This window comes from Garra rufa, chromosome 1 (assembly GCF_049309525.1).
Source record: "Garra rufa chromosome 1, GarRuf1.0, whole genome shotgun sequence".
NCBI lineage: Eukaryota > Metazoa > Chordata > Actinopteri > Cypriniformes > Cyprinidae > Garra > Garra rufa.
The window spans coordinates 105,568,654-105,591,817 of record NC_133361.1 but is presented as its reverse complement, the minus strand read 5'-3'; the positions used below and the strand labels follow the sequence as shown (position 1 = coordinate 105,591,817).

The 23,164-nt window shown below is 42.3% G+C and overlaps 30 non-coding genes across 30 annotated transcripts; all 30 read left to right on the top strand.

Annotated features, from left to right (window-relative positions):
- Nucleotides 1-88: 88 nt before the first annotated feature.
- trnav-cac (transfer RNA valine (anticodon CAC)) lies at nucleotides 89-161 on the top strand. The gene has a single exon. It is a non-coding gene; the product is annotated as a tRNA-Val (tRNA).
- Nucleotides 162-945: 784 nt separating this feature from the next.
- trnav-aac (transfer RNA valine (anticodon AAC)) lies at nucleotides 946-1,018 on the top strand. The gene has a single exon. It is a non-coding gene; the product is annotated as a tRNA-Val (tRNA).
- A 126-nt stretch (nucleotides 1,019-1,144) lies between these two features.
- On the top strand, nucleotides 1,145-1,217 carry trnav-uac (transfer RNA valine (anticodon UAC)). The gene has a single exon. It is a non-coding gene; the product is annotated as a tRNA-Val (tRNA).
- A 783-nt stretch (nucleotides 1,218-2,000) lies between these two features.
- Nucleotides 2,001-2,073, top strand: trnav-aac (transfer RNA valine (anticodon AAC)). The gene has a single exon. It is a non-coding gene; the product is annotated as a tRNA-Val (tRNA).
- Nucleotides 2,074-2,199: 126 nt separating this feature from the next.
- trnav-cac (transfer RNA valine (anticodon CAC)) lies at nucleotides 2,200-2,272 on the top strand. Its single transcript has one exon. It is a non-coding gene; the product is annotated as a tRNA-Val (tRNA).
- Nucleotides 2,273-3,055: 783 nt separating this feature from the next.
- On the top strand, nucleotides 3,056-3,128 carry trnav-aac (transfer RNA valine (anticodon AAC)). Its single transcript has one exon. It is a non-coding gene; the product is annotated as a tRNA-Val (tRNA).
- A 126-nt stretch (nucleotides 3,129-3,254) lies between these two features.
- Nucleotides 3,255-3,327, top strand: trnav-uac (transfer RNA valine (anticodon UAC)). The gene has a single exon. It is a non-coding gene; the product is annotated as a tRNA-Val (tRNA).
- A 783-nt stretch (nucleotides 3,328-4,110) lies between these two features.
- trnav-aac (transfer RNA valine (anticodon AAC)) lies at nucleotides 4,111-4,183 on the top strand. The gene has a single exon. It is a non-coding gene; the product is annotated as a tRNA-Val (tRNA).
- Nucleotides 4,184-4,309: 126 nt separating this feature from the next.
- On the top strand, nucleotides 4,310-4,382 carry trnav-cac (transfer RNA valine (anticodon CAC)). The gene has a single exon. It is a non-coding gene; the product is annotated as a tRNA-Val (tRNA).
- Nucleotides 4,383-5,165: 783 nt separating this feature from the next.
- On the top strand, nucleotides 5,166-5,238 carry trnav-aac (transfer RNA valine (anticodon AAC)). The gene has a single exon. It is a non-coding gene; the product is annotated as a tRNA-Val (tRNA).
- A 126-nt stretch (nucleotides 5,239-5,364) lies between these two features.
- trnav-cac (transfer RNA valine (anticodon CAC)) lies at nucleotides 5,365-5,437 on the top strand. The gene has a single exon. It is a non-coding gene; the product is annotated as a tRNA-Val (tRNA).
- A 783-nt stretch (nucleotides 5,438-6,220) lies between these two features.
- On the top strand, nucleotides 6,221-6,293 carry trnav-aac (transfer RNA valine (anticodon AAC)). The gene has a single exon. It is a non-coding gene; the product is annotated as a tRNA-Val (tRNA).
- Nucleotides 6,294-6,419: 126 nt separating this feature from the next.
- trnav-uac (transfer RNA valine (anticodon UAC)) lies at nucleotides 6,420-6,492 on the top strand. The gene has a single exon. It is a non-coding gene; the product is annotated as a tRNA-Val (tRNA).
- A 783-nt stretch (nucleotides 6,493-7,275) lies between these two features.
- On the top strand, nucleotides 7,276-7,348 carry trnav-aac (transfer RNA valine (anticodon AAC)). The gene has a single exon. It is a non-coding gene; the product is annotated as a tRNA-Val (tRNA).
- Nucleotides 7,349-7,474: 126 nt separating this feature from the next.
- On the top strand, nucleotides 7,475-7,547 carry trnav-cac (transfer RNA valine (anticodon CAC)). The gene has a single exon. It is a non-coding gene; the product is annotated as a tRNA-Val (tRNA).
- Nucleotides 7,548-8,330: 783 nt separating this feature from the next.
- On the top strand, nucleotides 8,331-8,403 carry trnav-aac (transfer RNA valine (anticodon AAC)). The gene has a single exon. It is a non-coding gene; the product is annotated as a tRNA-Val (tRNA).
- Nucleotides 8,404-8,529: 126 nt separating this feature from the next.
- trnav-cac (transfer RNA valine (anticodon CAC)) lies at nucleotides 8,530-8,602 on the top strand. The gene has a single exon. It is a non-coding gene; the product is annotated as a tRNA-Val (tRNA).
- Nucleotides 8,603-9,584: 982 nt separating this feature from the next.
- On the top strand, nucleotides 9,585-9,657 carry trnav-cac (transfer RNA valine (anticodon CAC)). Its single transcript has one exon. It is a non-coding gene; the product is annotated as a tRNA-Val (tRNA).
- Nucleotides 9,658-10,440: 783 nt separating this feature from the next.
- trnav-aac (transfer RNA valine (anticodon AAC)) lies at nucleotides 10,441-10,513 on the top strand. The gene has a single exon. It is a non-coding gene; the product is annotated as a tRNA-Val (tRNA).
- Nucleotides 10,514-10,639: 126 nt separating this feature from the next.
- trnav-cac (transfer RNA valine (anticodon CAC)) lies at nucleotides 10,640-10,712 on the top strand. Its single transcript has one exon. It is a non-coding gene; the product is annotated as a tRNA-Val (tRNA).
- Nucleotides 10,713-11,695: 983 nt separating this feature from the next.
- On the top strand, nucleotides 11,696-11,768 carry trnav-cac (transfer RNA valine (anticodon CAC)). The gene has a single exon. It is a non-coding gene; the product is annotated as a tRNA-Val (tRNA).
- Nucleotides 11,769-14,282: 2,514 nt separating this feature from the next.
- trnav-cac (transfer RNA valine (anticodon CAC)) lies at nucleotides 14,283-14,355 on the top strand. Its single transcript has one exon. It is a non-coding gene; the product is annotated as a tRNA-Val (tRNA).
- A 783-nt stretch (nucleotides 14,356-15,138) lies between these two features.
- On the top strand, nucleotides 15,139-15,211 carry trnav-aac (transfer RNA valine (anticodon AAC)). The gene has a single exon. It is a non-coding gene; the product is annotated as a tRNA-Val (tRNA).
- A 126-nt stretch (nucleotides 15,212-15,337) lies between these two features.
- Nucleotides 15,338-15,410, top strand: trnav-cac (transfer RNA valine (anticodon CAC)). The gene has a single exon. It is a non-coding gene; the product is annotated as a tRNA-Val (tRNA).
- A 983-nt stretch (nucleotides 15,411-16,393) lies between these two features.
- On the top strand, nucleotides 16,394-16,466 carry trnav-cac (transfer RNA valine (anticodon CAC)). The gene has a single exon. It is a non-coding gene; the product is annotated as a tRNA-Val (tRNA).
- A 2,514-nt stretch (nucleotides 16,467-18,980) lies between these two features.
- On the top strand, nucleotides 18,981-19,053 carry trnav-cac (transfer RNA valine (anticodon CAC)). The gene has a single exon. It is a non-coding gene; the product is annotated as a tRNA-Val (tRNA).
- Nucleotides 19,054-19,836: 783 nt separating this feature from the next.
- trnav-aac (transfer RNA valine (anticodon AAC)) lies at nucleotides 19,837-19,909 on the top strand. The gene has a single exon. It is a non-coding gene; the product is annotated as a tRNA-Val (tRNA).
- Nucleotides 19,910-20,035: 126 nt separating this feature from the next.
- Nucleotides 20,036-20,108, top strand: trnav-cac (transfer RNA valine (anticodon CAC)). The gene has a single exon. It is a non-coding gene; the product is annotated as a tRNA-Val (tRNA).
- A 2,505-nt stretch (nucleotides 20,109-22,613) lies between these two features.
- Nucleotides 22,614-22,686, top strand: trnav-aac (transfer RNA valine (anticodon AAC)). The gene has a single exon. It is a non-coding gene; the product is annotated as a tRNA-Val (tRNA).
- A 126-nt stretch (nucleotides 22,687-22,812) lies between these two features.
- Nucleotides 22,813-22,885, top strand: trnav-cac (transfer RNA valine (anticodon CAC)). The gene has a single exon. It is a non-coding gene; the product is annotated as a tRNA-Val (tRNA).
- The last annotated feature ends 279 nt before the right edge of the window (nucleotides 22,886-23,164 follow it).

Sequence of the window (23,164 nt, the reverse complement as noted above, 5' to 3'; positions counted from 1 at the left end):
AGTCAGGGGAGGGATTTAGTTATCTTTTCCTTTATTCGTTTTACAGCAAGCGATCACCAGGAGATTGCTGGCTGTGTACTTTTTGCAAGTTTCCATAGTGTAGTGGTTATCACGTTCGCCTCACACGCGAAAGGTCCCCAGTTCGAAACTGGGTGGAAACAGCTACTGGCTTTTTTCCAAAATTACTTAAACCAGGCTCTGCTGCATTCTTAGTCAACACTACAAAGGCCTCTTCTGCCAAGTAGTGTTAAAAGAAGAGAGGCTCCCCGTCAGGTTTCTGTAGTGGTCATCACATTCGCTTTACACGCGAAAGGTCCTCGGTTCCAAACTGAGCGGAAACAGCTTTTTTCCTTGGACGTAAAACATTAATTGTTTGCATCGTCAGACGAGAGATTTAGTAATCTTTTCCTTTATAGGTTTTTCAACAAGCGATCACCACGAGATTGCTGGCTGTCTTCTCTGCACAAGTTTCTCTAGTGTAATGGTTATCACGTTCACCTCACACACAAAAGGTCCCCAGTTTGAAAGTGTTTTGAAACAGCTGTTGGCTTTTTCCAAAATTGTTTAAGTAGGGATCTACTGCTTTCTTCGTAAACACTACAAATGCCTTCTGCCAAGTGGATTTACCGAGCAGAAACAGAGTTTCTCTTTTGTGGGAAAACATGAAATGTTTGCAAAGTCAGGTGAGGTGTTTAATTATCTTTTCCTTAGTTCGCTCTTCCACAAGCGATCACCAGGAGATTGCTGGCAGTCCTTTCTGCGAAGGATTCCATAGTGTAGTGGTTGTCACGTTTGCCGCATGCGAAAGGTCCCCAGTTCGAAACTTGGTGGTAACAGCTGGTGGCTTTTTCCAAAATTGCTTAAGTAGGGATCTGTTGCTTTCTTCGTCAACACTACAAAGGCCTTCTGCCAAGCCGAGTTAAAAGAACGGTGGATCGTAATCAAGTTTCTGTAGTGTAGTGGTCATCACGTTCGCCTAACACGCGAAAGGTCCTCGGTTCGAAACCGAGCAGAAACAGTGTTTCTCTTTCGTGGGTAAACATGAACTGTTTGCAAAGTCAGGGGAGGGATTTAGTTATCTTTTCCTTTATTCGTTTTACAGCAAGCGATCACCAGGAGATTGCTGGCTGTGCACTTTTTGCAAGTTTCCATAGTGTAGTGGTTATCGCGTTCGCCTTACACGCGAAAGGTCCCCAGTTCGAAACTGGGTGGAAACAGCTACTGGCTTTTTCCAAATTTGCTTAAGCCAGGCTCTGCTGTATTCTTAGTCAACACTACAAAGGCCTCTTCTGCCAAGTAGTGTTAAAAGAAGAGAGGCTCCCCGTCAGGTTTCTGTAGTGGTCCTCACGTTCGCTTTACACGCGAAAGGTCCTCGGTTCCAAACTGAGCGGAAACAGCTTTTTGCCTTGGACGTAAAACATTAATTGTTTGCATCGTCAGACGAGAGATTTAGTAATCTTTTCCTTTATAGGTTTTTCAACAAGCGATCACCGCGAGATTGCTGGCTGTCTTCTCTGCACAAGTTTCTGTAGTGTAATGGTTATCACGTTCACCTCACACACAAAAGGTCCCCAGTTTGAAACTGTTTTGAAACAGCTGTTGGCTTTTTCCAAAATTGTTTAAGTGGGGATCTACTGCTTTCTTCGTAAACAATACAATTGCCTTCTGCCAAGTGGATTTACCGAGCAGAGACAGTGTTTCTCTTTTGTGGGAAAACATGAAATGTTTGCAAAGTCAGGTGAGGTGTTTAATTATCTTTTCCTTAGTTCGCTCTTCTACAAGCGATCACCAGGAGATTGCTGGCAGTCATCTCTGCACGGGATTCCATAGTGTAGTGGTTGTCACGTTCGCCTCATGCGAAAGGTCCCCAGTTCGAAACTGGGTGGCAACAGCTGGTGGCTTTTTCCAAAATTGCTTAAGTAGGGATCTGTTGCTTTCTTCGTCAACACTACAAAGGCCTTCTGCCAAGCCGAGTTAAAAGAACGGTGGATCCTAATCAAGTTTCTGTAGTGTAGTGGTCATCACGTTCGCCTAACACGCGAAAGGTCCTCGGTTCGAAACCGAGCAGAAACAGAGCTTCTCTTTTGTGGGTAAACATGAACTGTTTGCAAAGTCAGGGGAGGGATTTAGTTATCTTTTCCTTTATTCGTTTTACAGCAAGCGATCACCAGGAGATTGCTGGCTGTGTACTTTTTGCAAGTTTCCATAGTGTAGTGGTTATCACGTTCGCCTCACACGCGAAAGGTCCCCAGTTCGAAACTGGGTGGAAACAGCTACTGGCTTTTTCCAAAATTACTTAAACCAGGCTCTGCTGCATTCTTAGTCAACACTACAAAGGCCTCTTCTGCCAAGTAGTGTTAAAAGAAGAGAGGCTCCCCGTCAGGTTTCTGTAGTGGTCATCACATTCGCTTTACACGCGAAAGGTCCTCGGTTCCAAACTGAGCGGAAACAGCTTTTTTCCTTGGACGTAAAACATTAATTGTTTGCATCGTCAGACGAGAGATTTAGTAATCTTTTCCTTTATAGGTTTTTCAACAAGCGATCACCACGAGATTGCTGGCTGTCTTCTCTGCACAAGTTTCTGTAGTGTAATGGTTATCACGTTCACCTCACACACAAAAGGTCCCCAGTTTGAAAGTGTTTTGAAACAGCTGTTGGCTTTTTCCAAAATTGTTTAAGTAGGGATCTACTGCTTTCTTCGTAAACACTACAAATGCCTTCTGCCAAGTGGATTTACCGAGCAGAAACAGAGTTTCTCTTTTGTGGGAAAACATGAAATGTTTGCAAAGTCAGGTGAGGTGTTTAATTATCTTTTCCTTAGTTCGCTCTTCCACAAGCGATCACCAGGAGATTGCTGGCAGTCCTTTCTGCGAAGGGTTCCATAGTGTAGTGTTTGTCACGTTTGCCGCATGCGAAAGGTCCCCAGTTCGAAACTTGGTGGTAACAGCTGGTGGCTTTTTCCAAAATTGCTTAAGTAGGGATCTGTTGCTTTCTTCGTCAACACTACAAAGGCCTTCTGCCAAGCCGAGTTAAAAGAACGGTGGATCGTAATCAAGTTTCTGTAGTGTAGTGGTCATCACGTTCGCCTAACACGCGAAAGGTCCTCGGTTCGAAACCGAGCAGAAACAGTGTTTCTCTTTCGTGGGTAAACATGAACTGTTTGCAAAGTCAGGGGAGGGATTTAGTTATCTTTTCCTTTATTCGTTTTACAGCAAGCGATCACCAGGAGATTGCTGGCTGTGCACTTTTTGCAAGTTTCCATAGTGTAGTGGTTATCGCGTTCGCCTTACACGCGAAAGGTCCCCAGTTCGAAACTGGGTGGAAACAGCTACTGGCTTTTTCCAAATTTGCTTAAGCCAGGCTCTGCTGTATTCTTAGTCAACACTACAAAGGCCTCTTCTGCCAAGTAGTGTTAAAAGAAGAGAGGCTCCCCGTCAGGTTTCTGTAGTGGTCCTCACGTTCGCTTTACACGCGAAAGGTCCTCTGTTTCAAACTGAGCGGAAACAGCTTTTTGCCTTGGACGTAAAACATTAATTGTTTGCATCGTCAGACGAGTGATTTAGTAATCTTTTCCTTTATAGGTTTTTCAACAAGCGATCACCACGAGATTGCTGGCTGTCTTCTCTGCACAAGTTTCTGTAGTGTAATGGTTATCACATTCACCTCACATACGAAAGGTCCCCAGTTTAAAACTGTGCTGAAACAGCTGTTGGCTTTTTCCAAAATTGTTTAAGTGGGGATCTACTGCTTTCTTCGTAAACAATACAATTGCCTTCTGCCAAGTGGATTTACCGAGCAGAGACAGTGTTTCTCTTTTGTGGGAAAACATGAAATGTTTGCAAAGTCAGGTGAGGTGTTTAATTATCTTTTCCTTAGTTCGCTCTTCTACAAGCGATCACCAGGAGATTGCTGGCAGTCATCTCTGCACGGGATTCCATAGTGTAGTGGTTGTCACGTTCGCCTCATGCGAAAGGTCCCCAGTTCGAAACTGGGTGGCAACAGCTGGTGGCTTTTTCCAAAATTGCTTAAGTAGGGATCTGTTGCTTTCTTTGTCAACACTACAAAGGCCTTCTGCCAAGCCGAGTTAAAAGAACGGTGGATCCTAATCAAGTTTCTGTAGTGTAGTGGTCATCACGTTCGCCTAACACGCGAAAGGTCCTCGGTTCGAAACCGAGCAGAAACAGAGCTTCTCTTTTGTGGGTAAACATGAACTGTTTGCAAAGTCAGGGGAGGGATTTAGTTATCTTTTCCTTTATTCGTTTTACAGCAAGCGATCACCAGGAGATTGCTGGCTGTGTACTTTTTGCAAGTTTCCATAGTGTAGTGGTTATCACGTTCGCCTCACACGCGAAAGGTCCCCAGTTCGAAACTGGGTGGAAACAGCTACTGGCTTTTTCCAAAATTACTTAAACCAGGCTCTGCTGCATTCTTAGTCAACACTACAAAGGCCTCTTCTGCCAAGTAGTGTTAAAAGAAGAGAGGCTCCCCGTCAGGTTTCTGTAGTGGTCATCACATTCGCTTTACACGCGAAAGGTCCTCGGTTCCAAACTGAGCGGAAACAGCTTTTTGCCTTGGACGTAAAACATTAATTGTTTGCATCGTCAGACGAGAGATTTAGTAATCTTTTCCTTTATAGGTTTTTCAACAAGCGATCACCACGAGATTGCTGGCTGTCTTCTCTGCACAAGTTTCTGTAGTGTAATGGTTATCACGTTCACCTCACACACAAAAGGTCCCCAGTTTGAAAGTGTTTTGAAACAGCTGTTGGCTTTTTCCAAAATTGTTTAAGTAGGGATCTACTGCTTTCTTCGTAAACACTACAAATGCCTTCTGCCAAGTGGATTTACCGAGCAGAAACAGAGTTTCTCTTTTGTGGGAAAACATGAAATGTTTGCAAAGTCAGGTGAGGTGTTTAATTATCTTTTCCTTAGTTCGCTCTTCCACAAGCGATCACCAGGAGATTGCTGGCAGTCCTTTCTGCGAAGGATTCCATAGTGTAGTGGTTGTCACGTTTGCCGCATGCGAAAGGTCCCCAGTTCGAAACTTGGTGGTAACAGCTGGTGGCTTTTTCCAAAATTGCTTAAGTAGGGATCTGTTGCTTTCTTTGTCAACACTACAAAGGCCTTCTGCCAAGCCGAGTTAAAAGAACGGTGGATCCTAATCAAGTTTCTGTAGTGTAGTGGTCATCACGTTCGCCTAACACGCGAAAGGTCCTCGGTTCGAAACCGAGCAGAAACAGTGTTTCTCTTTTGTGGGTAAACATGAACTGTTTGCAAAGTCAGGGGAGGGATTTAGTTATCTTTTCCTTTATTCGTTTTACAGCAAGCGATCACCAGGAGATTGCTGGCTGTGTACTTTTTGCAAGTTTCCATAGTGTAGTGGTTATCACGTTCGCCTCACACGCGAAAGGTCCCCAGTTCGAAACTGGGTGGAAACAGCTACTGGCTTTTTCCAAAATTACTTAAACCAGGCTCTGCTGCATTCTTAGTCAACACTACAAAGGCCTCTTCTGCCAAGTAGTGTTAAAAGAAGAGAGGCTCCCCGTCAGGTTTCTGTAGTGGTCATCACATTCGCTTTACACGCGAAAGGTCCTCGGTTCCAAACTGAGCGGAAACAGCTTTTTGCCTTGGACGTAAAACATTAATTGTTTGCATCGTCAGACGAGAGATTTAGTAATCTTTTCCTTTATAGGTTTTTCAGCAAGCGATCACCACGAGATTGCTGGCTGTCTTCTCTGCACAAGTTTCTGTAGTGTAATGGTTATCACGTTCACCTCACACACAAAAGGTCCCCAGTTTGAAACTGTTTTGAAACAGCTGTTGGCTTTTTCCAAAATTGTTTAAGTGGGGATCTACTGCTTTCTTCGTAAACAATACAATTGCCTTCTGCCAAGTGGATTTACCGAGCAGAGACAGTGTTTCTCTTTTGTGGGAAAACATGAAATGTTTGCAAAGTCAGGTGAGGTGTTTAATTATCTTTTCCTTAGTTCGCTCTTCCACAAGCGATCACCAGGAGATTGCTGGCAGTCCTTTCTGCGAAGGATTCCATAGTGTAGTGGTTGTCACGTTTGCCGCATGCGAAAGGTCCCCAGTTCGAAACTTGGTGGTAACAGCTGGTGGCTTTTTCCAAAATTGCTTAAGTAGGGATCTGTTGCTTTCTTCGTCAACACTACAAAGGCCTTCTGCCAAGCCGAGTTAAAAGAACGGTGGATCGTAATCAAGTTTCTGTAGTGTAGTGGTCATCACGTTCGCCTAACACGCGAAAGGTCCTCGGTTCGAAACCGAGCAGAAACAGTGTTTCTCTTTCGTGGGTAAACATGAACTGTTTGCAAAGTCAGGGGAGGGATTTAGTTATCTTTTCCTTTATTCGTTTTACAGCAAGCGATCACCAGGAGATTGCTGGCTGTGTACTTTTTGCAAGTTTCCATAGTGTAGTGGTTATCACGTTCGCCTTACACGCGAAAGGTCCCCAGTTCGAAACTGGGTGGAAACAGCTACTGGCTTTTTCCAAATTTGCTTAAGCCAGGCTCTGCTGCATTCTTAGTCAACACTACAAAGGCCTCTTCTGCCAAGTAGTGTTAAAAGAAGAGAGGCTCCCCGTCAGGTTTCTGTAGTGGTCATCACATTCGCTTTACACGCGAAAGGTCCTCGGTTCCAAACTGAGCGGAAACAGCTTTTTGCCTTGGACGTAAAACATTAATTGTTTGCATCGTCAGACGAGAGATTTAGTAATCTTTTCCTTTATAGGTTTTTCAACAAGCGATCACCGCGAGATTGCTGGCTGTCTTCTCTGCACAAGTTTCTGTAGTGTAATGGTTATCACGTTCACCTCACACACAAAAGGTCCCCAGTTTGAAACTGTTTTGAAACAGCTGTTGGCTTTTTCCAAAATTGTTTAAGTGGGGATCTACTGCTTTCTTCGTAAACAATACAATTGCCTTCTGCCAAGTGGATTTACCGAGCAGAGACAGTGTTTCTCTTTTGTGGGAAAACATGAAATGTTTGCAAAGTCAGGTGAGGTGTTTAATTATCTTTTCCTTAGTTCGCTCTTCCACAAGCGATCACCAGGAGATTGCTGGCAGTCATCTCTGCACGGGATTCCATAGTGTAGTGGTTGTCACGTTCGCCTCATGCGAAAGGTCCCCAGTTCGAAACTGGGTGGCAACAGCTCGTGGCTTTTTCCAAAATTGCTTAAGTAGGGATCTATTGCTTTATTCGTCAACACTACAAAGGCCTTCTGCCAAGCCGAGTTAAAAGAACGGTGGATCCTAATCAAGTTTCTGTGGTGTAGTGGTCATCACGTTCGCCTAACACGCGAAAGGTCCTCGGTTCGAAACCGAGCAGAAACAGAGTTTCTCTTTTGTGGGTAAACATAAACTGTTTGCAAAGTCAGGGGAGGGATTTAGTTATCTTTTCCTTTATTCGTTTTACAGCAAGCGATCACCAGGAGATTGCTGGCTGTGTACTTTTTGCAAGTTTCCATAGTGTAGTGGTTATCACGTTCGCCTCACACGCGAAAGGTCCCCAGTTCGAAACTGGGTGGAAACAGGTACTGGCTTTTTCCAAAATTGCTTAAGCCAGGCTCTGCTGCATTCTTAGTCAACACTACAAAGGCCTCTTCTGCCAAGTAGTGTTAAAAGAAGAGAGGCTCCCTGTCAGGTTTCTGTAGTGGTCATCACGTTTGCTTTACACGCGAAAGGTCCTCGGTTCCAAACTGAGCGGAAACAGCTTTTTGCCTTGGACGTAAAACATTAATTGTTTGCATCGTCAGACGAGAGATTTAGTAATCTTTTCCTTTATAGGTTTTTCAACAAGCGATCACCACGAGATTGCTGGCTGTCTTCTCTGCACAAGTTTCTGTAGTGTAATGGTTATCACGTTCACCTCACACACAAAAGGTCCCCAGTTTGAAACTGTTTTGAAACAGCTGTTGGCTTTTTCCAAAATTGTTTAAGTAGGGATCTACTGCTTTCTTCGTAAACACTACAAATGCCTTCTGCCAAGTGGATTTACCGAGCAGAAACAGAGTTTCTCTTTTGTGGGAAAACATGAAATGTTTACAAAGTCAGGTGAGGTGTTTAATTATCTTTTCCTTAGTTCGCTCTTCCACAAGCGATCACCAGGAGATTGCTGGTAGTCATCTCTTCACGGGATTCCATAGTGTAGTGGTTGTCACGTTCGCCTCATGCGAAAGGTCCCCAGTTCGAAACTGGGTGGCAACAGCTGGTGGCTTTTTCCAAAATTGCTTAAGTAGGGATCTGTTGCTTTATTCGTCAACACTACAAAGGCCTTCTGCCAAGCCGAGTTAAAAGAACGGTGGATCCTAATAAAGTTTCTGTAGTGTAGTGGTCATCACGTTCGCCTAACACGCGAAAGGTCCTTGGTTCGAAACCGAGCAGAAACAGTGTTTCTCTTTTGTGGGTAAACATGAACTGTTTGCAAAGTCAGGGGAGGGATTTAGTTATCTTTTCCTTTATTCGTTTTACAGCAAGCGATCACCAGGAGATTGCTGGCTGTGTACTTTATGCAAGTTTCCATAGTGTAGTGGTTATCACGTTCGCCTCACACGCGAAAGGTCCCCAGTTCGAAACTGGGTGGAAACAGCTACTGGCTTTTTCCAAATTTGCTTAAGCCAGGCTCTGCTGCATTCTTAGTCAACACTACAAAGGCCTCTTCTGCCCAGTAGTGTTAAAAGAAGAGAGGCTCCCCGTCAGGTTTCTGTAGTGGTCATCACGTTTGTTTTACACGCGAAAGGTCCTCGGTTTCAAACTGAGCGGAAACAGCTTTTTGCCTTGGACGTAAAACATTAATTGTTTGCATCGTCAGACGAGAGATTTAGTAATCTTTTCCTTTATAGGTTTTTCAACAAGCGATCACCACGAGATTGCTGGCTGTCTTCTCTGCACAAGTTTCTGTAGTGTAATGGTTATCACATTCACCTCACATACGAAAGGTCCCCAGTTTAAAACTGTGCTGAAACAGCTGTTGGCTTTTTCCAAAATTGTTTAAGTGGGGATCTACTGCTTTCTTCGTAAACAATACAATTGCCTTCTGCCAAGTGGATTTACCGAGCAGAGACAGTGTTTCTCTTTTGTGGGAAAACATGAAATGTTTGCAAAGTCAGGTGAGGTGTTTAATTATCTTTTCCTTAGTTCGCTCTTCCACAAGCGATCACCAGGAGATTGCTGGCAGTCATCTCTGCACGGGATTCCATAGTGTAGTGGTTGTCACGTTCGCCTCATGCGAACGGTCCCCAGTTCGAAACTGGGTGGCAACAGCTGGTGGCTTTTTCCAAAATTGCTTAAGTAGGGATCTATTGCTTTATTCGTCAACACTACAAAGGCCTTCTGCCAAGCCGACTTAAAAGAACGGTGGATCCTAATCAAGTTTCTGTGGTGTTGTGGTCATCACGTTCGCCTAACACGCGAAAGGTCCTCGGTTCGAAACCGAGCAGAAACAGAGTTTCTCTTTTGTGGGTAAACATGAACTGTTTGCAAAGTCAGGGGAGGGATTTAGTTATCTTTTCCTTTATTCGTTTTACAGCAAGCGATCACCAGGAGATTGCTGGCTGTGTACTTTTCGCAAGTTTCCATAGTGTAGTGGTTATCACGTTCGCCTCACACGCGAAAGGTCCCCAGTTCGAAACTGGGTGGAAACAGGTACTGGCTTTTTCCAAAATTGCTTAAGCCAGGCTCTGCTGCATTCTTAGTCAACACTATAAAGGCCTCTTCTGCCAAGTAGTGTTAAAAGAAGAGAGGCTCCCTGTCAGGTTTCTGTAGTGGTCATCACGTTTGCTTTACACGCGAAAGGTCCTCGGTTCCAAACTGAGCGGAAACAGCTTTTTGCCTTGGACGTAAAACATTAATTGTTTGCATCGTCAGACGAGAGATTTAGTAATCTTTTCCTTTATAGGTTTTTCAACAAGCGATCACCACGAGATTGCTGGCTGTCTTCTCTGCACAAGTTTCTGTAGTGTAATGGTTATCACGTTCACCTCACACACAAAAGGTCCCCAGTTTGAAACTGTTTTGAAACAGCTGTTGGCTTTTTCCAAAATTGTTTAAGTAGGGATCTACTGCTTTCTTCGTAAACACTACAAATGCCTTCTGCCAAGTGGATTTACCGAGCAGAAACAGAGTTTCTCTTTTGTGGGAAAACATGAAATGTTTACAAAGTCAGGTGAGGTGTTTAATTATCTTTTCCTTAGTTCGCTCTTCCACAAGCGATCACCAGGAGATTGCTGGCAGTCATCTCTGCACGGGATTCCATAGTGTAGTGGTTGTCACGTTCGCCTCATGCGAAAGGTCCCCAGTTCGAAACTGGGTGGCAACAGCTGGTGGCTTTTTCCAAAATTGCTTAAGTACGGATCTGTTGCTTTATTCGTCAACACTACAAAGGCCTTCTGCAAAGCCGAGTTAAAAGAACAGTGGATCGCAATCAAGTTTCTGTAGTGTAGTGGTCATCACGTTCGCCTAACACGCGAAAGGTCCTCGGTTCGAAACCGAGCAGAAACAGTGTTTCTCTTTCGTGGGTAAACATGAACTGTTTGCAAAGTCAGGGGAGGGATTTAGTTATCTTTTCCTTTATTCGTTTTACAGCAAGCGATCACCAGGAGATTGCTGGCTGTGTACTTTTTGCAAGTTTCCATAGTGTAGTGGTTATCACGTTTGCCTCACACGCGAAAGGTCCCCAGTTCGAAACTGGGTGGAAACAGCTACTGGCTTTTTCCAAAATTACTTAAACCAGGCTCTGCTGCATTCTTAGTCAACACTACAAAGGCCTCTTCTGCCAAGTAGTGTTAAAAGAAGAGAGCCTCCCCGTCAGGTTTCTGTAGTGGTCATCACGTTCGCTTTACACGCGAAAGGTCCTCGGTTCCAAACTGAGCGGAAACAGCTTTTTGCCTTGGACGTAAAACATTAATTGTATGCATCGTCAGATGAGAGATTTAGTAATCTTTTACTTTATAGGTTTTTCAACAAGCGATCACCAAGAGATTGCTGGATGTCATCTCTGCACAAGTTTCTGTAGTGTAATGGTTATCACGTTCACCTCACACACGAAAGGTCCCCAGTTTGAAACTGTTTTGAAACAGCTGTTGGCTTTTTTCCAAAATTGTTTAAGTAGGGATCTACTGCTTTTTTCGTAAACACTACAAATGCCTTCTGCCAAGTGGATTTACCGAGCAGAAACAGAGTTTCTCTTTTGTGGGAAAACATGAAATGTTTGCAAAGTCAGGTGAGGTGTTTAATTATCTTTTCCTTAGTTCGCTCTTCCACAAGCGATCACCAGGAGATTGCTGGCAGTCATCTCTGCACGGGATTCCATAGTGTAGTGGTTGTCACGTTTGCCTCATGCGAAAGGTCCCCAGTTCGAAACTGGGTGGCAACAGCTGGTGGCTTTTTCCAAAATTGCTTAAGTAGGGATCTGTTGCTTTATTCGTCAACACTACAAAGGCCTTCTGCCAAGCCGAGTTAAAAGAACGGTGGATCCTAATCAAGTTTCTGTAGTGTAGTGTTCATCACGTTCGCCTAACACGCGAAAGGTCCTCTGTTCGAAACCGAGCAGAAACAGATTTTCTCTTTTGTGGGTAAACATGAACTGTTTGCAAAGTCAGGGGAGGGATTTAGTTATCTTTTCCTTTATTCGTTTTACAGCAAGCGATCACCAGGAGATTGCTGGCTGTTTACTTTTTGCAAGTTTCCATAGTGTAGTGGTTATCACGTTCGCCTCACACGCGAAAGGTCCCCAGTTCGAAACTGGGTGGAAACAGGTACTGGCTTTTTCCAAAATTGCTTAAGCCAGGCTCTGCTGCATTCTTAGTCAACACTACAAAGGCCTCTTCTGCCAAGTAGTGTTAAAAGAAGAGAGGCTCCCCGTCAGGTTTCTGTAGTGGTCATCACGTTTGCTTTACACGCGAAAGGTCCTCGGTTCCAAACTGAGCGGAAACAGCTTTTTGCCTTGGACGTAAAACATTAATTGTTTGCATCGTCAGACGAGAGATTTAGTAATCTTTTCCTTTATAGGTTTTTCAACAAGCGATCACCACGAGATTGCTGGCTGTCTTCTCTGCACAAGTTTCTGTAGTGTAATGGTTATCACGTTCACCTCACACACAAAAGGTCCCCAGTTTGAAACTGTTTTGAAACAGCTGTTGGCTTTTTCCAAAATTGTTTAACCCTCTAAGCGCCAAAGTCGCAGAATTGCGACAAGACGTCATACCCATTGAAATAGACTGTAGTTCCTAATACGGTGTAATTTCTCATTTGTATTCCTAACCACTAGATGGCAGACATGTAGTACTTCGATTCTAGACCAAAATTACGTCTTGTTCCTGTTCAAAGTATTGGCGGAAATCATAGAGAAAGCGAGCGATCTTCATTGATGCGGAAGCAGTACAGTTCATAGTGTAAATAGAGTAAATTGTCAGATTTGTGAGGAGAAAAGCACCAAACGGCTGATAAAAAGTTGTACCGTGAAGATGTGTTGCAAATGTTATTTGCTGATTGTGACTCTAAAGGGGAATATTTGTCTTTTGGAAATGACGATCGGCCGTCTAATAGACGCGCATCTCGCGGTACATCTTTGCGGAGCAGTTGTGCCGCTGTGTAAGACGAGATTGTTCATGAAGCACAAACAAATAAAGCACAAACAAATGTTGCAAATGTTATTTGCCGATTCTCACTCTGAAGGGGAATGTTTGCCTTTTGGAAGTGACGATCGGCCGTCTAATAGACGCGCGTCTCCCGGTACATCTTTGCCTCGCAGTGGTGCCGCCGCGCACCACGAGAAAGTGTTTACAAAGCATAACCAGCGATCATTTCGTCCCTTTGCCCAAAAGGAATGGGGGTGGCAGGGGTGAATATGGTCATAGTGTACACAGGGGTATAGTAATATTCTAATAATTTAGTAATTTCTTCTGTTTTATTGTTGGTTTCCTCTATTCTCATCCATTTGATCATTTTACTACTGTATAGTAGTGTAATATGTAATATTTTTGTTTTATTGTTGGTGTTCTCTTTTTTGATCATTTGGAATGAGGATAAAAAAAATAAAAACATGCAAATAAGTTCAAACATCCATTTATTATATTTTATTTCCTGAATATTACTTGTGAAATGATCACACAGTTGGCTACTGTTCACATGCATTTTATTACTACATCGAATAGTAATATAGTAATAATTTAGTACTTTTTCCTGTTATATTGTTGGTATCCACTTTTCTGATAATTTGGAATGAGGATAAAAGACAAAAAATGTGCAAATAAGTTCAAACATCCATTCAATATCTGTTATTTCCTGAGTATTACTGATGAACTAATCAAACATTAGGCTACTGTTCACGTGCATTTTACTATATAGTATAGTAATATAGTAATAATTGAGTAATTTTTCCTGTTTTATTGTTGGTTTTCTCTTTTCTGATCATTTGTAATGTGGATAAAAAGACAAAAAACTAAAAAACATCAATTCAATATCTACCATTTCCTGAATATTATGAATTTCAATAATGCCGCCCCCATGATGACGTCATAATATGCAAATTAGATGAGAATATTTACACCCCACATCAACTTTTGGTGATGCCCAACATTTTTCTAATTTACAGTAGATCTCTATCTTTAAGCCCTTTCAAGCCACAAGCTTTTGAAATCTTGATGTCAAAATCCAGCATTTTTCAAAAAAACCCTGGCGCCTAAAGGGTTAAGTGGGGATCTACTGCTTTCTTCGTAAACAATACAATTGCCTTCTGCCAAGTGGATTTACCGAGCAGAGACAGTGTTTCTCTTTTGTGGGAAAACATGAAATGTTTGCAAAGTCAGGTGAGGTGTTTAATTATCTTTTCCTTAGTTCGCTCTTCCACAAGCGATCACCAGGAGATTGCTGGCAGTCATCTCTGCACGGGATTCCATAGTGTAGTGGTTGTCACGTTCGCCTCATGCGAACGGTCCCCAGTTCGAAACTGGGTGGCAACAGCTGGTGGCTTTTTCCAAAATTGCTTAAGTAGGGATCTATTGCTTTATTCGTCAACACTACAAAGGCCTTCTGCCAAGCCGACTTAAAAGAACGGTGGATCCTAATCAAGTTTCTGTGGTGTTGTGGTCATCACGTTCGCCTAACACGCGAAAGGTCCTCGGTTCGAAACCGAGCAGAAACAGAGTTTCTCTTTTGTGGGTAAACATGAACTGTTTGCAAAGTCAGGGGAGGGATTTAGTTATCTTTTCCTTTATTCGTTTTACAGCAAGCGATCACCAGGAGATTGCTGGCTGTGTACTTTTCGCAAGTTTCCATAGTGTAGTGGTTATCACGTTCGCCTCACACGCGAAAGGTCCCCAGTTCGAAACTGGGTGGAAACAGGTACTGGCTTTTTCCAAAATTGCTTAAGCCAGGCTCTGCTGCATTCTTAGTCAACACTATAAAGGCCTCTTCTGCCAAGTAGTGTTAAAAGAAGAGAGGCTCCCTGTCAGGTTTCTGTAGTGGTCATCACGTTTGCTTTACACGCGAAAGGTCCTCGGTTCCAAACTGAGCGGAAACAGCTTTTTGCCTTGGACGTAAAACATTAATTGTTTGCATCGTCAGACGAGAGATTTAGTAATCTTTTCCTTTATAGGTTTTTCAACAAGCGATCACCACGAGATTGCTGGCTGTCTTCTCTGCACAAGTTTCTGTAGTGTAATGGTTATCACGTTCACCTCACACACAAAAGGTCCCCAGTTTGAAACTGTTTTGAAACAGCTGTTGGCTTTTTCCAAAATTGTTTAAGTAGGGATCTACTGCTTTCTTCGTAAACACTACAAATGCCTTCTGCCAAGTGGATTTACCGAGCAGAAACAGAGTTTCTCTTTTGTGGGAAAACATGAAATGTTTACAAAGTCAGGTGAGGTGTTTAATTATCTTTTCCTTAGTTCGCTCTTCCACAAGCGATCACCAGGAGATTGCTGGCAGTCATCTCTGCACGGGATTCCATAGTGTAGTGGTTGTCACGTTCGCCTCATGCGAAAGGTCCCCAGTTCGAAACTGGGTGGCAACAGCTGGTGGCTTTTTCCAAAATTGCTTAAGTACGGATCTGTTGCTTTATTCGTCAACACTACAAAGGCCTTCTGCAAAGCCGAGTTAAAAGAACAGTGGATCGCAATCAAGTTTCTGTAGTGTAGTGGTCATCACGTTCGCCTAACACGCGAAAGGTCCTCGGTTCGAAACCGAGCAGAAACAGTGTTTCTCTTTCGTGGGTAAACATGAACTGTTTGCAAAGTCAGGGGAGGGATTTAGTTATCTTTTCCTTTATTCGTTTTACAGCAAGCGATCACCAGGAGATTGCTGGCTGTGTACTTTTTGCAAGTTTCCATAGTGTAGTGGTTATCACGTTTGCCTCACACGCGAAAGGTCCCCAGTTCGAAACTGGGTGGAAACAGCTACTGGCTTTTTCCAAAATTACTTAAACCAGGCTCTGCTGCATTCTTAGTCAACACTACAAAGGCCTCTTCTGCCAAGTAGTGTTAAAAGAAGAGAGCCTCCCCGTCAGGTTTCTGTAGTGGTCATCACGTTCGCTTTACACGCGAAAGGTCCTCGGTTCCAAACTGAGCGGAAACAGCTTTTTGCCTTGGACGTAAAACATTAATTGTATGCATCGTCAGATGAGAGATTTAGTAATCTTTTACTTTATAGGTTTTTCAACAAGCGATCACCACGAGATTGCTGGCTGTCTTCTCTGCACAAGTTTCTGTAGTGTAATGGTTATCACGTTCACCTCACACACGAAAGGTCCCCAGTTTGAAACTGTTTTGAAACAGCTGTTGGCTTTTTTCCAAAATTGTTTAAGTAGGGATCTACTGCTTTTTTCGTAAACACTACAAATGCCTTCTGCCAAGTGGATTTACCGAGCAGAAACAGAGTTTCTCTTTTGTGGGAAAACATGAAATGTTTGCAAAGTCAGGTGAGGTGTTTAATTATCTTTTCCTTAGTTCGCTCTTCCACAAGCGATCACCAGGAGATTGCTGGCAGTCATCTCTGCACGGGATTCCATAGTGTAGTGGTTGTCACGTTTGCCTCATGCGAAAGGTCCCCAGTTCGAAACTGGGTGGCAACAGCTGGTGGCTTTTTCCAAAATTGCTTAAGTAGGGATCTGTTGCTTTATTCGTCAACACTACAAAGGCCTTCTGCCAAGCCGAGTTAAAAGAACGGTGGATCCTAATCAAGTTTCTGTAGTGTAGTGTTCATCACGTTCGCCTAACACGCGAAAGGTCCTCTGTTCGAAACCGAGCAGAAACAGATTTTCTCTTTTGTGGGTAAACATGAACTGTTTGCAAAGTCAGGGGAGGGATTTAGTTATCTTTTCCTTTATTCGTTTTACAGCAAGCGATCACCAGGAGATTGCTGGCTGTTTACTTTTTGCAAGTTTCCATAGTGTAGTGGTTATCATGTTCGCCTCACACGCGAAAGGTCCCCAGTTCGAAACTGGGTGGAAACAGGTACTGGCTTTTTCCAAAATTGCTTAAGCCAGGCTCTGCTGCATTCTTAGTCAACACTACAAAGGCCTCTTCTGCCAAGTAGTGTTAAAAGAAGAGAGGCTCCCCGTCAGGTTTCTGTAGTGGTCATCACGTTTGCTTTACACGCGAAAGGTCCTCGGTTCCAAACTGAGCGGAAACAGCTTTTTGCCTTGGACGTAAAACATTAATTGTTTGCATCGTCAGACGAGAGATTTAGTAATCTTTTCCTTTATAGGTTTTTCAACAAGCGATCACCACGAGATTGCTGGCTGTCTTCTCTGCACAAGTTTCTGTAGTGTAATGGTTATCACGTTCACCTCACACACAAAAGGTCCCCAGTTTGAAACTGTTTTGAAACAGCTGTTGGCTTTTTCCAAAATTGTTTAACCCTCTAAGCGCCAAAGTCGCAGAATTGCGACAAGACGTCATACCCATTGAAATAGACTGTAGTTCCTAATACGGTGTAATTTCTCATTTGTATTCCTAACCACTAGATGGCAGACATGTAGTACTTCGATTCTAGACCAAAATTACGTCTTGTTCCTGTTCAAAGTATTGGCGGAAATCATAGAGAAAGCGAGCGATCTTCATTGATGCGGAAGCAGTACAGTTCATAGTGTAAATAGAGTAAATTGTCAGATTTGTGAGGAGAAAAGCACCAAACGGCTGATAAAAAGTTGTACCGTGAAGATGTGTTGCAAATGTTATTTGCTGATTGTGACTCTAAAGGGGAATATTTGTCTTTTGGAAATGACGATCGGCCGTCTAATAGACGCGCATCTCGCGGTACATCTTTGCGGAGCAGTTGTGCCGCTGTGTAAGACGAGATTGTTCATGAAGCACAAACAAATAAAGCACAAACAAATGTTGCAAATGTTATTTGCCGATTCTCACTCTGAAGGGGAATGTTTGCCTTTTGGAAGTGACGATCGGCCGTCTAATAGACGCGCGTCTCCCGGTACATCTTTGCCTCGCAGTGGTGCCGCCGCGCACCACGAGAAAGTGTTTACAAAGCATAACCAGCGATCATTTCGTCCCTTTGCCCAAAAGGAATGGGGGTGGCAGGGGTGAATATGGTCATAGTGTACACAGGGGTATAGTAATATTCTAATAATTTAGTAATTTCTTCTGTTTTATTGTTGGTTTCCTCTATTCTCATCCATTTGATCATTTTACTACTGTATAGTAGTGTAATATGTAATATTTTTGTTTTATTGTTGGTGTTCTCTTTTTTGATCATTTGGAATGAGGATAAAAAAAATAAAAACATGCAAATAAGTTCAAACATCCATTTATTATATTTTATTTCCTGAATATTACTTGTGAAATGATCACACAGTTGGCTACTGTTCACATGCATTTTATTACTACATCGAATAGTAATATAGTAATAATTTAGTACTTTTTCCTGTTATATTGTTGGTATCCACTTTTCTGATAATTTGGAATGAGGATAAAAGACAAAAAATGTGCAAATAAGTTCAAACATCCATTCAATATCTGTTATTTCCTGAGTATTACTGATGAACTAATCAAACATTAGGCTACTGTTCACGTGCATTTTACTATATAGTATAGTAATATAGTAATAATTGAGTAATTTTTCCTGTTTTATTGTTGGTTTTCTCTTTTCTGATCATTTGTAATGTGGATAAAAAGACAAAAAACTAAAAAACATCAATTCAATATCTACCATTTCCTGAATATTATGAATTTCAATAATGCCGCCCCCATGATGACGTCATAATATGCAAATTAGATGAGAATATTTACACCCCACATCAACTTTTGGTGATGCCCAACATTTTTCTAATTTACAGTAGATCTCTATCTTTAAGCCCTTTCAAGCCACAAGCTTTTGAAATCTTGATGTCAAAATCCAGCATTTTTCAAAAAAACCCTGGCGCCTAAAGGGTTAAGTGGGGATCTACTGCTTTCTTCGTAAACAATACAATTGCCTTCTGCCAAGTGGATTTACCGAGCAGAGACAGTGTTTCTCTTTTGTGGGAAAACATGAAATGTTTGCAAAGTCAGGTGAGGTGTTTAATTATCTTTTCCTTAGTTCGCTCTTCCACAAGCGATCACCAGGAGATTGCTGGCAGTCATCTCTGCACGGGATTCCATAGTGTAGTGGTTGTCACGTTCGCCTCATGCGAACGGTCCCCAGTTCGAAACTGGGTGGCAACAGCTGGTGGCTTTTTCCAAAATTGCTTAAGTAGGGATCTATTGCTTTATTCGTCAACACTACAAAGGCCTTCTGCCAAGCCGAGTTAAAAGAACGGTGGATCCTAATCAAGTTTCTGTGGTGTTGTGGTCATCACGTTCGCCTAACACGCGAAAGGTCCTCGGTTCGAAACCGAGCAGAAACAGAGTTTCTCTTTTGTGGGTAAACATGAACTGTTTGCAAAGTCAGGGGAGGGATTTAGTTATCTTTTCCTTTATTCGTTTTACAGCAAGCAATCACCAGGAGATTGCTGGCTGTGTACTTTTTGCAAGTTTCCATAGTGTAGTGGTTATCACGTTCGCCTCACACGCGAAAGGTCCCCAGTTCGAAACTGGGTGGAAACAGGTACTGGCTTTTTCCAAAATTGCTTAAGCCAGGCTCTGCTGCATTCTTAGTCAACACTACAAAGGCCTCTTCTGCCAAGTAGTGTTAAAAGAAGAGAGGCTCCCTGTCAGGTTTCTGTAGTGGTCATCACGTTTGCTTTACACGCGAAAGGTCCTCGGTTCCAAACTGAGCGGAAACAGCTTTTTGCCTTGGACGTAAAACATTAATTGTTTGCATCGTCAGACGAGAGATTTAGTAATCTTTTCCTTTATAGGTTTTTCAACAAGCGATCACCACGAGATTGCTGGCTGTCTTCTCTGCACAAGTTTCTGTAGTGTAATGGTTATCACGTTCACCTCACACACAAAAGGTCCCCAGTTTGAAACTGTTTTGAAACAGCTGTTGGCTTTTTCCAAAATTGTTTAAGTAGGGATCTACTGCTTTCTTCGTAAACACTACAAATGCCTTCTGCCAAGTGGATTTACCGAGCAGAAACAGAGTTTCTCTTTTGTGGGAAAACATGAAATGTTTACAAAGTCAGGTGAGGTGTTTAATTATCTTTTCCTTAGTTCGCTCTTCCACAAGCGATCACCAGGAGATTGCTGGCAGTCATCTCTGCACGGGATTCCATAGTGTAGTGGTTGTCACGTTCGCCTCATGCGAAAGGTCCCCAGTTCGAAACTGGGTGGCAACAGCTGGTGGCTTTTTCCAAAATTGCTTAAGTAGGGATCTGTTGCTTTATTCGTCAACACTACAAAGGCCTTCTGCAAAGCCGAGTTAAAAGAACAGTGGATCGCAATCAAGTTTCTGTAGTGTAGTGGTCATCACGTTCGCCTAACACGCGAAAGGTCCTCGGTTCGAAACCGAGCAGAAACAGTGTTTCTCTTTCGTGGGTAAACATGAAATGTTTGCAAAGTCAGGGGAGGGATTTAGTTATCTTTTCCTTTATTCGTTTTACAGCAAGCGATCACCAGGAGATTGCTGGCTGTGTACTTTTTGCAAGTTTCCATAGTGTAGTGGTTATCACGTTCGCCTCACACGTGAAAGGTCCCCAGTTCGAAACTGGGTGGAAACAGCTACTGGCTTTTTCCAAAATTACTTAAACCAGGCTCTGCTGCATTCTTAGTCAACACTACAAAGGCCTCTTCTGCCAAGTAGTGTTAAAAGAAGAGAGCCTCCCCGTCAGGTTTCTGTAGTGGTCATCACGTTCGCTTTACACGCGAAAGGTCCTCGGTTCCAAACTGAGCGGAAACAGCTTTTTGCCTTGGACGTAAAACATTAATTGTATGCATCGTCAGATGAGAGATTTAGTAATCTTTTACTTTATAGGTTTTTCAACAAGCGATCACCAAGAGATTGCTGGATGTCATCTCTGCACAAGTTTCTGTAGTGTAATGGTTATCACGTTCACCTCACACACGAAAGGTCCCCAGTTTGAAACTGTTTTGAAACAGCTGTTGGCTTTTTTCCAAAATTGTTTAACCCTCTAAGCGCCAAAGTCGCAGAATTGCGACAAGAAGTCATACCCATTGAAATAGACTGTAGTTCCTAATACGGTGTAATTTCTCATTTGTATTCCTAACCACTAGATGGCAGACATGTAGTACTTCGATTCTAGACCAAAATTACGTCTTGTTCCTGTTCAAAGTATTGGCGGAAATCATAGAGAAAGCGAGCGATCTTCATTGATGCGGAAGCAGTACAGTTCATAGTGTAAATAGAGTAAATTGTCAGATTTGTGAGGAGAAAAGCACCAAACGGCTGATAAAAAGTTGTACCGTGAAGATGTGTTGCAAATGTTATTTGCTGATTGTGACTCTAAAGGGGAATATTTGTCTTTTGGAAATGACGATCGGCCGTCTAATAGACGCGCATCTCGCGGTACATCTTTGCGGAGCAGTTGTGCCGCTGTGTAAGACGAGATTGTTCATGAAGCACAAACAAATAAAGCACAAACAAATGTTGCAAATGTTATTTGCCGATTCTCACTCTGAAGGGGAATGTTTGCCTTTTGGAAGTGACGATCGGCCGTCTAATAGACGCGCGTCTCCCGGTACATCTTTGCCTCGCAGTGGTGCCGCCGCGCACCACGAGAAAGTGTTTACAAAGCATAACCAGCGATCATTTCGTCCCTTTGCCCAAAAGGAATGGGGGTGGCAGGGGTGAATATGGTCATAGTGTACACAGGGGTATAGTAATATTCTAATAATTTAGTAATTTCTTCTGTTTTATTGTTGGTTTCCTCTATTCTCATCCATTTGATCATTTTACTACTGTATAGTAGTGTAATATGTAATATTTTTGTTTTATTGTTGGTGTTCTCTTTTTTGATCATTTGGAATGAGGATAAAAAAAATAAAAACATGCAAATAAGTTCAAACATCCATTTATTATATTTTATTTCCTGAATATTACTTGTGAAATGATCACACAGTTGGCTACTGTTCACATGCATTTTATTACTACATCGAATAGTAATATAGTAATAATTTAGTACTTTTTCCTGTTTTATTGTTGGTTTCCTCTTTCTGATTATTTGAAATAAGGATAAAAGACAAAAAAATGAGCAAATAACTTCAAACATCCATTCATTATTTATTATTTCCTGAATATTATTATGAACTGATCAAACAGTTGGCTACTGTTCACATGCATTTTACTATATAGAATAGTAATAATTTAGTACTTTTTCCTGTTATATTGTTGGTATCCTCTTTTCTGATAATTTGGAATGAGGATAAAAGACAAAAAATGTGCAAATAAGTTCAAACATCCATTCAATATCTGTTATTTCCTGAGTATTACTGATGAACTAATCAAACATTAGGCTACTGTTCACGTGCATTTTACTATATAGTATAGTAATATAGTAATAATTGAGTAATTTTTCCTGTTTTATTGTTGGTTTTCTCTTTTCTGATCATTTGTAATGTGGATAAAAAGACAAAAAACTAAAAAACATCAATTCAATATCTACCATTTCCTGAATATTATGAATTTCAATAATGCCGCCCCCATGATGACGTCATAATATGCAAATTAGATGAGAATATTTACACCCCACATCAACTTTTGGTGATGCCCAACATTTTTCTAATTTACAGTAGATCTCTATCTTTAAGCCCTTTCAAGCCACAAGCTTTTGAAATCTTGATGTCAAAATCCAGCATTTTTCAAAAAAACCCTGGCGCCTAAAGGGTTAAGTGGGGATCTACTGCTTTCTTCGTAAACAATACAATTGCCTTCTGCCAAGTGGATTTACCGAGCAGAGACAGTGTTTCTCTTTTGTGGGAAAACATGAAATGTTTGCAAAGTCAGGTGAGGTGTTTAATTATCTTTTCCTTAGTTCGCTCTTCCACAAGCGATCACCAGGAGATTGCTGGCAGTCATCTCTGCACGGGATTCCATAGTGTAGTGGTTGTCACGTTCGCCTCATGCGAACGGTCCCCAGTTCGAAACTGGGTGGCAACAGCTGGTGGCTTTTTCCAAAATTGCTTAAGTAGGGATCTATTGCTTTATTCGTCAACACTACAAAGGCCTTCTGCCAAGCCGAGTTAAAAGAACGGTGGATCCTAATCAAGTTTCTGTGGTGTAGTGGTCATCACGTTCGCCTAACACGCGAAAGGTCCTCGGTTCGAAACCGAGCAGAAACAGAGTTTCTCTTTTGTGGGTAAACATGAACTGTTTGCAAAGTCAGGGGAGGGATTTAGTTATCTTTTCCTTTATTCGTTTTACAGCAAGCGATCACCAGGAGATTGCTGGCTGTGTACTTTTTGCAAGTTTCCATAGTGTAGTGGTTATCACGTTCGCCTCACACGCGAAAGGTCCCCAGTTCGAAACTGGGTGGAAACAGCTACTGGCTTTTTCCAAAATTACTTAAACCAGGCTCTGCTGCATTCTTAGTCAACACTACAAAGGCCTCTTCTGCCAAGTAGTGTTAAAAGAAGAGAGCCTCCCCGTCAGGTTTCTGTAGTGGTCATCACGTTCGCTTTACACGCGAAAGGTCCTCGGTTCCAAACTGAGCGGAAACAGCTTTTTGCCTTGGACGTAAAACATTAATTGTATGCATCGTCAGATGAGAGATTTAGTAATCTTTTACTTTATAGGTTTTTCAACAAGCGATCACCACGA